Source organism: Pseudopipra pipra, chromosome 4 (genome assembly GCF_036250125.1).
Source record: "Pseudopipra pipra isolate bDixPip1 chromosome 4, bDixPip1.hap1, whole genome shotgun sequence".
NCBI classification, from domain to species: Eukaryota; Metazoa; Chordata; class Aves; order Passeriformes; family Pipridae; genus Pseudopipra; species Pseudopipra pipra.
Window position 1 is genome coordinate 65348596 of NC_087552.1, and position 12270 is coordinate 65360865.

A 12270-nucleotide genomic window follows, 5' to 3' on the forward strand; every position below is an offset into this window, starting at 1 on the left:
GCTTTTTCCCCTCCCCAGAGTGGCTTCCTCTATTTCCCAACCTGGATATTTTCTGACAGATTAGTGGTTAGGATAGAACAAAACTGTACTAGAGAAGCCAAAGGGTTGGCAATATGAACAATCATGGCAACCTTGGTCTGTCTTCTTTTGTTATTATAGGTGTAGCCTCAAACCCGACTGATTTAACTTAGACCAGATGGAATGTGGTTTAAAACCACTTAAAATGTATGGATAGAAACCAACATATTCATTCACATTTTAACTCGGCTAGAGTCCTGCTTAAGTTCTTCTGCTTAAGTCTTGTTTCTCCTTCCATAAGGAGGAAAGGAAAGGCCTCTCAGAATAGCTATTAACTCTCTCCTTGTGGAAATTCACAGAAGGATAGTAAGGCTGGGTTCAGTTTCTTCCTGGACTGACTAATTTGAAAACACATCTGCTTCCAATTTGGAGGAAGGAGATGAAGAATTCTTTGTCTGAAGGTCATGTTTTGGAGCCAGTCTTCTTTGTATTATACAATTACCTACTGACTCAGAGAAGGTGAGAAAATAAGAGAACAGACAGATAGTATTTGGAAACAGGGTGGTGAGCCTGCTTGGTTGGATCTGCAACTGAAACATGATGACCAGTCCTGTCTATGCTTGTAGTCATTTGTGATACACAGAAAATCAATAATAAAGCTGATTTATGTACCTCCTTCTGGAGTATGATCCTAAAAGGTGTGACTTTGACAGCTTACAACTAGGTGACTGTGTACCTGATTGTCAACATGAATGTTTGTCTCTTCTTCAATAGAAATGGATGTGGGAAATGGGACCATTGTTGAAGCCGTGTTCTACTGATACTGATGACTTGTGATCAGGAGTTTATTTTTCTGGGTCACTGTGAACATTTATCTGAATTCTCATCCAGAGAATATATTTATGCTATATATAAATATATATATATATAAATATATATATATTATATATAAATATAAATATATAAATATATATATATAAATAATCATGGAATTGATTTTCTGACTTCAGGTGTCTGCACGTTAACCAATATTTCTAAAAAGAATCTGTCTTTTATTTCATTTAAACAACTTCTGTAGACATTTAGTGTAGAGAAAATAAAAAGATTGAGAGAAGTATTTTTTTTTCTCATTAATTCTGTTAGACACAAGAAGACTGGAGAGTAATTAACATATTGATTTAGAGTAAATATAAATTAACCTCATCATTTCTTACATGAAAGCTTGGGGAATAAAAGCTTGATAATAGTTCTAGAAAAATGTTCTGATTTTCCACAGATATAAATTTTATGATCAAGGAATGGGAAAGAGAAGGAGGGTTATACTTCAAGCACTGACATTCTCTTTCATCTAACATCTTTCTAGCTTTCAACATCAAGAGTTAAAGACAGACCCTAACGACTGTGATTAAGATATGCCCGCTTATATCAGGGCTGAAAGTTGTGCCTGGTTATTTGAAGGGGAATAATAAAATCCACATAACTGTATTTTACTTGGCTAGAGCTCTCCTTGTGTTAACTGACATACTGCAGAAAAGTTATGGGGTAATGAAATTTTATATCAGAGCTTTTAAACATAAAACAAGTGTAAATTACTGAAAATTTATGGTTCATTTATTCAACTACCGTAGTGTTATTCTGGCCAAGATCAAACATTTGGCTAGTGGACTAGAATTTTTCTTTTTTTTAGAGGACGAAAGAAATCAGTAAGAAATAGTGTTGTTCTCAGAGTTGTAGTCAGCATGACCTCTGTCTTGTAGATTCTTCTGTTCAGCTATAAAAGAGTCATGGGGCTTGGTTCTGAGCCTACAAAAAAAAAAATCTATTTGCTTCAGTGGAATCAAGAAGGAGCAGTAATTTTTTACTAGCATATTCAAGCACCACATGTTAATTAACATGGGACTTAAAGGGACATGTACCTGGAAGATTAAACCATAAAGTCTAGTCTTTAAATTATTAAATATTCAAAATATCTCAGTCAGAGCTGCAGTTAGGATGGGATTCACTTGGGGAAAAAATGCTCAGCCTTGCTCATTGGTGATTTCCAGCACCTAAGTATCTGCTGAAGATATAAGTCTGAAAACATAACAGTATTAATTAATTGGTAGATCTTTTGATTAGAATTTAAGAGTGACAAACTATCAGACTAAAGAACTGTCTAGCTCAGACTGTGTTTCTAGTGGATGCTTGGGGAAGGAGAGCAATAAAAAAGACAGGTGTTTCCCTGTTCTACCTTGTGTCTTGCACACGTGTTAATCTGTCCCAAAGCCATGGATTTTTAGCATTCAGTAGATTATCCACTAACTATAGTGGATACAGAGTTTATGGAGATTACAAACCCCTTTGTGTGGCTTGAGAGCAAAAAACAACACAATCTTAGTTTTCATTTCTCTTCCTTCAAGGAAAGATACTCTATTTTGTTTTCTTGCTTCAATCTCTCCGTGCCTGCCGCCTTCCTCATTAGATATGCAGGTGAAGTGATGGGAAAGGCTTTGGCTTAGATCTTCCTCCTTCCTTCTGCCAGGAAGAAATTCACTGAATCACGTCCCAGATCAGGTTGAATTTGAATATCACCCCTAACAGACAGATGCGCGAAGCCTTATCACAACATGTACTGACTGTGGTGGTGATGAGGTGATAGGACTACGACAGTGAATCTTCTGGGACTGGATTATCCAGGTGTAGAGCATCCCCGTACCCTAAGTGCTGATGTGTGATGGAATGAAAACTTGAGAGGGAATTTGTATTGCAGATTGTGTAAATTGGCAATTCCAAGGCCAGAAAAAAAAAATTATCTATGGTACGGCACTTCAAGACTTGGGTACAGCTTGTGCCTATCCATTCTGAAACTTCTTGTGTACTTCAGATTCAACAAAGTGAATATGCTTGAGTGCATGCAGATGCAGCCACGTAAATCTCTGCCCTCAAAAACAAAACTTCAGCCCAAGCTGAAGCCATATATCTAAAATAAGGGAAGGTGCTCTTCCTGTCCTAGCTCTTTGCCTGATGTACTTCAGTGAAGTTAAATACAGCTCTGTAGCCAAATGAAATAAATTTTTTGGCGTGCATGAATAAGGATATATGAAGGGGAAAATATTTTTATTTGTCTACTCAAGACTTGTATAAACTCTCCTAAAAATTGAATTTGATTAAATGTCAAAGCCAATTCACATGGGATCAGAAGCTCTACATTTTAAAGGAAGTTCATGTCAGGATAAACCTCCTTTCAAAATATTGATACAAACCTAGCACAAAGGTACAATTTGATTCCCCTTCCCCTGGACTTATACTGGCTTGACTGGACAGGATGTGGTGGCTGCTCTCTAACTACTTCCAGGCAGTGTCTCCTAGCAGGAGAGCACTGTGAAAATGTTCACAAGCAATCATAATATTTGCAATCACTGACACTATTAGACATGCAGCATTTATTAAGGAACGTTAAAGAACAGCAGTAAATGGCTTTTGTGCAGTTTGAGATCTGGCTGTACCAGAAACAAAATATTTATCACATCAAGAGGTATTATTGACTGAATGTATACCAGAAATAAACATGCCTTGTGCTAATGATTTGTTGGCCAGGTGTGAGCCAGAGCTAGCCTTAGATCTGTTCACCGTTGTAGATCAGTGGCTTTCAGTGCTTCTTTGCCTTTTCCTCCCCACTCAGACTCTTACCCAAACTCTTTTCACAAGGTCTGCCAGAGCAACCCTCATCCGTGTGCTTGTAAAAAGGCCTTTTGTGCATCTTTTCTGTTGGAGTCATTCCCAGACACTAAGGCAATGAAAATATTGTAGATGCCATGTTATGTAACAGTGGCTCTCTAAGCACATCCTGTGGAGCACATGAAGAAGCTCAGTGGCAAGCTGGTTGCCCTGATGGTGCTGGCTCCTTCTTGGTTCTACTCACTACCAAGATGCTGAAAAACAGCTTAGAGTAGGTTGCTAAGAGTAGTTTTTTATTGCTTTGCAAAATGGAAATGAAAATTGGTAACCAGGTTCATTAAACTGGACAGAGGTGCTAGGGATTCACCACGGTTAATTGTTGTTTGTGATGATTAACATATGAGCTAGCTCCCCTAAATTCCTTTTGTAATGAATGGAGAGCAGTAAACACTTTAAGTGGGGGTTCTGCAATCTCGTTAAGCTGTCTGCTATGGGATGAAAGGAAATGTATGCCAGAAGTGCCTGATTTTCTCCATTAAGTGTGAATGAACAGTATTGTGCCTGGCTCAGGTGTAGCTGTCCTTATCACAGGGGATAGCAGACCCTGTCTCTGTAGCTACTTTGGAGAAACAACTAATACAAATTTCCTCCCTGTAGGCACACTAAAGGAATATGAAGAAGCTAAAAATCACTTAGGACAAAACAGTGACATTCTCATGCAATGAAAATGCTCGCAAAATTCTCTACAAGCTCACTAATGTCCAGAGTACATCTATTCAGGTTAAGTTGTGTAAACAAAAAAAATGAATCTAACCAAAAATTAGTCTTAGTGCTGTTTTGTTTCTTGATATGAATGCTATAAAAGCTGCAGCAGTTTTAGAATCCAAACACTTTTTTTATTAAAATACAGTTTCAAACCCACTAGTACATGATTTATTGCTGCATAAATTAAGCATTTCAGCATGAGATGCTGTACAAAAAGGATTGCTAAGTTTTGCCAGTTAAAGCTACCCACTGATGTGATCTGTGACTAGACCAGAATTTATTTTGGATTAGGAGATAATACTGGGATCCATTTTCAGGAGATACCTGTATTTCTCCATGCAGCAGGAGACTGGTTTTTTGAATATCCTTTTCCCCATAAGCAATGCAAAACACTCTAAGGAAAAATCAAGTTTGTGAGAAGTGCTTAATTTTTTCTTTTCAATACCATAAATGTTTGCAGAGAGTTTTATTCCCTGCTTATTATAAATGCTGATCAATAAATCAGTGTTTATAAGTCTCAAAATCCTACAAATAAAGGTCTCAAAGGAAATAATACAGGTACTTACTGATTATTATCTCTGTGTGATTTTTTTCCAGTTAGTATCTGAAAACAGGTTAGTTTGTTACATAGGCTCTTTCTAATGTATTATTTTCTTGGTATTTTATATATATGTGTGTGAATATGTATATGTGTGGGTATAGGTAGTTTACTCAGAAATGCATTGTAAATTATTTATTCTTAACTTCCTTGTAGCTACTGGCTGACTTTCAAACAATCACAGGACAACCCATCATAAAATTCTTGATTTATATTATGATTATAAGAGCATCTTTGCCATTTGAATATATTTGCTGTATGCATTATGTATACAAATGTATGTATATTATGAAATACATTTATCTATTTTCTCTACTTGTGATATTTTTTGCATATTAGTCCGGGTTTCTGTGAGCAGCTTTTTAAGGGGAAGTTCTGAGCACCCAAATGAAATGGATGAAATTAACCCTATTTCAGCTTTTTATTTGTGCTAAGCAGAGTACAAGGTATTTGCTCTATTGCTCATCAGATGGCTTTTTAGCAGCCTAAAGATTGACCAGTATTAGACTATTATAGCTGTCCAGGAACAAAGTCAAGTTATTAACAGCCCCTGCATTACCTGCTGCACCTGAAGTAAAGCTATTTGGAAAGCTACAGCATTTCTGCAGTGGGGTTGTTCTGCCACAAGCAGTGTGGAGGTTGTGTGTGGGCTGAACAGAGAGCACTTTCGGGTTTTGCTGAGGCATGGAGAAACCAAATATGAATACTGAAATGAAACAGTAGTCCTTTCTTCCCTTCCACCACCCTGGCAAGAAAACATGAAACACAAAGAGTTTGAGCATATTGTACTCTGCACCTCTTACAGTGAGTTCACACAAACACAAAGCTTCTGTAAAATTCTCTCTTCTGCAGCAGAAGGGCTTGGCACATGTTTGCTCTGTTTCACTGGCATGTGATGTCAGGCCAGGAACCATCAGACTCCAGAATGTAGCTGGGCAGTGTGAACCACCTCCTGCCCCTATGCAGGGGCCCTATGCACAGGCAGAAGCTAGGAACACCGTGTCCGTGCTGTGGAAGCAGTCTGAGCAGAAGAAACCCAGCTGAAAATACAATCTTTTATCAGCTGCAGGCTGTTGTCATGAGTGACAAAAGCAAATTCGCCTGGCTTCTGTGTCTGGCTGGGAGCGAACAACACTCGAGCCCGACAGAAACATTAAGAATTGCTGTTTCTCTCAGCATGGGAAGGATGTGGCTGGTATTGATGTGAGCTGGTACCCACAGCCTGAACTGAAGAGCCCAGGAAGTTCTACAAGTTACATGCAGTGCTAGTGGGACCTCAGAGCAGGGATGTGTTACAGCTACAGAGAAAATGGAAGTTGTGCACATGTAGGGAGAAAATCTGTTCAGCTGCCTTCAAAAATGCACTGAAGAGGTGAGATTGAACCAGTTATCTGCTGGTACTGATGGAGGGAGCCCTGGCTTGCCATTTAATTTTCATCTTTTCAGTCCTATAGCACTGAGAAATGCAAGCTGACAGCACAATACAGAGAGTTCTTGGAGGCTTAATGTGTTAGTGTCAAATGAAACAAAACCTGAGATTAGCTTTTTAAAGGATTTTGTATGCTACAGATAGGAGCTGAAAGGCTTTGATAGATCAGCTCTGTTGCTTTGGGGGAGGAAAGGGGGAGATGAGCATTAAGGCAGAATAGTGATGGAGCAATCAAATGGATTAATGGATAGTAACCATAAAATGGTGCATTTGCCTACATAATTAGTACCTGCTTGGGTTACAGAAACTCAAGGTAATTGACTGAGGCTGCAGATCATGCTGTAAGCTGAAAAGGTTAAAAAATACATTTATAAGACCTAGAAATAGAAATAGAAAAACTAGAAATCGTGACAATGATTACTAAATTCTATATTTGCTGGTCCTTTGTTTCCACTTTTTGATCTGTGTCTCTTCATGATATATAAATAAATATTCATTTAGCCAGAAAATATATTTTCATATAGAAAAAATCTTTCAATTGGTGTGAAGGAGAGGGACCAAAGGTCGATGACTGTGCCTATTAATTACAGCATTTCCTGTAAAAAGACTTAGAAAAAAAACTCATGCAGAGCAGCTGGGTGGCTGGGCTTGCATCCTTGAAGACTGTACCTGAAGCCTCTTGCCCAAGATATTGGTGGAGTTGCTGTCTTTTAAATTTTAATGAAAGAGAAGAAAATTATTTTAGTAGCAATTAGTTTTGAGTCACCCCATCATAGAGGCTCAGCTGGCAGAGGTGAGCAGGAATCTTCCTGGAGTAGCAGGGCAGACCAAGGAGAAAACTCATTTCTACCACCTGTTGGTGAGGACCATGATGCAAATCAAGGCAGAAACTCAGAAGATCAGAGAAAAAGTTTGTCTATTCAGACTTGAGATGGGTCTCCATGTCAACAGGGTAGGTCTCCATCCTGTTCATGAGCCATTCTAGAGCAATGGAAATGTCTCTTAGTAATGCCATTTCTGTTTAAGTGACGTTTATGTTTCATAGGTAGCTTGGATGTTGACAAGCAGACTTCTTCCAAGCCAAAACTGTTTTGTTAGAAAATCCCCAGGCAGTGATAGTAATGACAGCACACACTGAATTACTTACTATGGGTGTCTTCTGTGCCATGCCTTAGCAATCTTCTCCTGAGCAGCTGGTGGTTTCACCAAGGAGTGGGTGCCCTGGCACGGGCTTCACAAGTCACCCTGTGGGGAAATTGAGATTTTGTAAAGGCTTCTACATCTTGGTGCCTGATTATACATAGTGAAAGCCTGTGCTGAGCAGATGGCTTTCCAGATGCCTTTGATTTGAAGAGCTGAGACTGTCTTTCTGGAGGATGGACTCTTCAGTACTATTTATATGGTCTGAGAAAACACCGGGGAAACTGTTTTTGATTATGCTATTGCTTCTAGAGTACCTATGTGCTTCCAAAAAAGCCAGCTATGCTGGTGACCTCCACTTAAGTCCATTTCTCTGGCTGCATGCAGATAAGAAAGGGATGCATTTACTCCCATGTGGGAGAACAATTTCATTTCATTTCAGCATCACTTAATTTTTCATAGTTCTTCTGGTAAAATTGGGATATTTTGTAGAGATTGCTATCTGGCTTAAGTAGTTAACAGATGATGCCATTTACAAGATTCATAAAAGCTTAACCCGGGAAAATACCACAATGAATAAAAATAACCTTTATTGCATTTAATTTTCATTTGATATTTACTTTTCTTTCTTTAACCTTTATTTATCCTGAAGTCCAGAGCTTCAGAGCTAGTTTACACTTAAATATTTAATCAGAAATCCACAAATCTGGTTCTTACATAACTTTGTTAACTGTCAAACAAGGTGATATGTTTTAATAGGATGCCATAATTCAGCAGCTAACATGAGCAAGCCAAGGTAGCACGAGCAGCTTGTGTGTTCTTCTGAGTACTTGCATGTGATGATTTCTGAGGGCTTGTCTGCAGCAGACCCCCAGCCTCCACTGGCACTTAATACCGATTTAATTAAAAAGCATTTAGTCCTTCTGTGAACACAAATTTGGAATTGAAGTGGCCTTTGGTCAGCTTACCATGGATGTTAATTATGCTAGATTGAAATAACATTTTAATCCCAATTAAAATACAGATTTCCCGCCACAGGAGTTTAATGTGCGATAGTTTCCTGCTGTAGTTGTGTGATACATCCAGCACATGGACAGCTACACCAGTTACTGCTGTGTGAGTTAAACAGAATTAGAAATGCAGAGCTAACCAGATGCAACTGCCTGTGTCCATACCCTAAGAGATAGACAGTGGGTAAGAGGGGTAAATTATCTTCCATTTTCTTGGTTGTGGAAAGATGCACGAACACAGATACAAGAATTGTTAAAGTTCAGCTTTAAATTCACAGCATCTTACCCCTTGTACCTCAGCTGTGTGTTGAGAGCCTTCAGTGATTTAGATTGACTTTCTTTACTGCTCCCAAAATGATGAGTTTCAGTCTTATTGCTCTCATTGTCTGTTAATTTGTTTGTTTTCTTTGCAAGAAAATGTAATTTCAAACACCTCCTTTTGGTTATTTCCCCTAACAAGCAATTGTCAGTCAGATACTGGCTGAGATGGACAGGCTGTCCCAGGAGAACACAGCTCCCCTTGAATTTCTGCATTCAGACTTCTATCTGCACTGTCACTGAGGGAGCCTGGAATTGCTTGGGCACTGAACTTGGACAGAAGCAGTCCCAAAACAGAGCAGTGCAGCTGGCACACAGCTCTACTGGCTTGTGGCAGTGAACTACCAGCTCCTTTTTTTAGCATAGCAAAAGCCCCATCTGTTTCCAAAATAAAGTATACTGAGATAAAATGCTGCTCTAGCAAATTTGATGTAAGGGTGGCATAGCCATGAAAATTCTGTTTGAAAATATTCATTTCTTTAGCAAGACTGAAAAAAATTGTATTTTGAAATATAAGCACTCCACAAGTCCTTATTTTAGTTCTGGAACTTCATGTTGCTATATGTCATGGTCACTTTTTGTTTGAGTCCCCGTATGTGTTGTGGTAGCTGTGAAATGAGCAGGCACCTGATTCTTTCAAGGTTGTTCAGTTGGTGCAGGAAAACCTTACAAGCCTCTTTAGTAAACAGATTTTTGAAAGAGCATCTGTGTAAGTTATGTCTTTTGTTATCAAACATCAAAGTATTTTAACTCCATGATGGTGTGCAAGGGGTAGCCACAGCTGATTTTTGATGTCACTGCAAAATGAGATCAATGGCAATGTCTTCTGCTAAAACTAGATACCATTTTATTCTACTCTCCTATGCGGGACAAATCAATGCTACCTTAAATAGAGGTAGTGAAGTTTCAGTAGCAGGAAATAATTTGAAAATGGTGGTGGTAGAGTCCAAAATGTATACCTTGTGTTTTGTTTGAGAGATGCAATAGAGAAAGACAGTAACCCATCCAGTTGTCTTGCCCATCCATAACTGAAGACTGTTTCCATGAAACAGCTGATTTTGATGTTTCCTTAAATAGTCCTTTGATGTTTCAAGCTTCCCATCTTTTACTGTTGAACAGAAGGGACTGTGTATAGTTTTAGCTTCCCAGGTATATCTGGAGAAACAAACACAACTATTTCTCAGAATATTCCTATGTTATAAAGCACCTGAGTTGCACAGAATGTAGTTATTCACTGGCAACTGGTCAAAAATACACAGAATATTGGAAAGTTGACAGAAAAAAAAGTGGCAACAGCAATGATAAAGGTAGAATGAGCCAGCATTATGCCCGTAGTTAAAGGAACAACAGGAACATCAGGAAACAGAAAGGAGCTGAAATACTCAAGAAACAAAGCTGGAGAGACCGATAAGACATTAGTAAAATTGTAAATGGCTTGAAAATTGAGATGAATTTCAGGAGTGTATGTAAATAAGTTTTAGTGGTCTGTTCTTGTCTTTCTTTCTTTAGGCAACACTTCCACTAGATGCACTGAATAATGCCTTGTCTCTACCAGTGAGTGCATTTGTCTAGCATGATACATAGACATCCTAAGCAAAATAAAAGTCCAAAGTTTTGCAGCTGCTTGGGTCATTGCACTGTCCATCACTGGGACTGCACATGCAAGGACCCAGAAAGTGCTAGAACTAAGTTCTCCACTGTTTTATTCTCTTCAGTTGACCTGCTCGTAGTGTGGTTGAACTCAACCATCTTCATTCCACAGATCTTGTTTTGAGGAGTCTGGGCAGTTTTGGAGGTGGTGACACTGCACCCAGGGGGAGGTGCAACCTCTGAGAACGCTCTTTGTCCTTGAGGAAGACAAAGGTGAACAAGTAGCACTGGGGTAATAGTTTTCTTGTTCAGATATGAAGTCTACTGTGCTTCAGGTCAGCTCTAGGAATCAATCTCAAGAAGGCAATAGTTTTTCTACTGCATGATACTAAATTTCAGGTTTAAACTCCAGTAATAAATGTTTTCTGCTCCCACCTCCCTCTTTTTTCTTTTCTTGACAGTCTCATGAGAGATCTCCATCTTCTATATCTGAGTCTCACAATGCAAGAAACACCAAGGACTTTCTGGGGTGTTAGAGCATAATGAAAAGGATTATTATGGGCTGCTGCTGTTGTTTCTCTGTTAATAAAGAATTAGCTATTTGAAGCAAAGGACATTGTCTGGAGTTTCACTATGCAACAAAGTTATCAAGGAGAAATAATGTAGCAGACAATGATTATTTCATAACTCATACAGAAAGCTATGATTAAATCTCATGATATGATTTATTGAATTCTGAGAAGAAAAAAACTAAGGCAGGATAGTAGAATAAGAAGTAGTGAATGGGTCCTGATTTTCAGACAATAAGAAGCTGCATCTGTGCTTCTGCCTCGGGTGTCAGACTCGGTCATCTCACAGATATACACTCGTTAGTGTCATTAAAGAGAAAATTAAAAGTAATTTCCAGTTTTTTCAGTATAGTGGCATTGCATTTAAAGAAGCTTATGACTCACACTCTGTTTACTTCATCAGGGAGCCTGACATTTAGAACGATGTATTTAGTAAGAGTGGTTGTATAGAGGAAGAAAATTCATTTCTCTTAACTACGCTTATCTTATATGTTAAGTGCCAGCAATATGTTTAGATCCAAGTTGGAGATGAGGCATAATTTTCTTCTCAGTCATGCCTCTGTTAATTAACAGTAATTCTAGTGCAGCAGCAAAGTGACTTGGTAAAGTGACAAGGAGTATGAGCTTTCTCTTCATATGTTGTTGCTTCTATTTGCAGCAGCCAAATTTTGATAAATTTATTTACATTAAACAGAACCTTAATGCGTTAGACACACCAATGAAATGTTTTATTTAGCATTGGAGAACTATAGCTTTTGCCTTAATTTTTAATTTATTATCAAACTAAACATCTGTGGAGACACTAACTAGAAAACACAATTTCAGTCATTTCTTGTGGCTTGGCAATAAGCGTTGTTAGCCTTGACTCTTTCAGTCACACGTCAGGCTGACGTTTTCCTACAACAAAGGGGACATTTCCTTTTCCTTTTAAAGATTTAGCTTGTACTTTTCTCAGGAATTCTTTTATTATTACAACAAGCAGCAAGGGCTGCAGGACCAGTTTGTTTCAGAAGCTTGAAAATCTCCATTTATGTGGCAGAGACACATCTTTTCAGCAGCAGAGAAGAGAGATGAATGCCAAAGTGGGGATGGACAAAGCCTACTTTCCTGAGAGTATCATGTTTTCCCATTTGTCACGTCTTGCAAGAGGAAGCAAATGTTTTTGCCTTGGCTTAG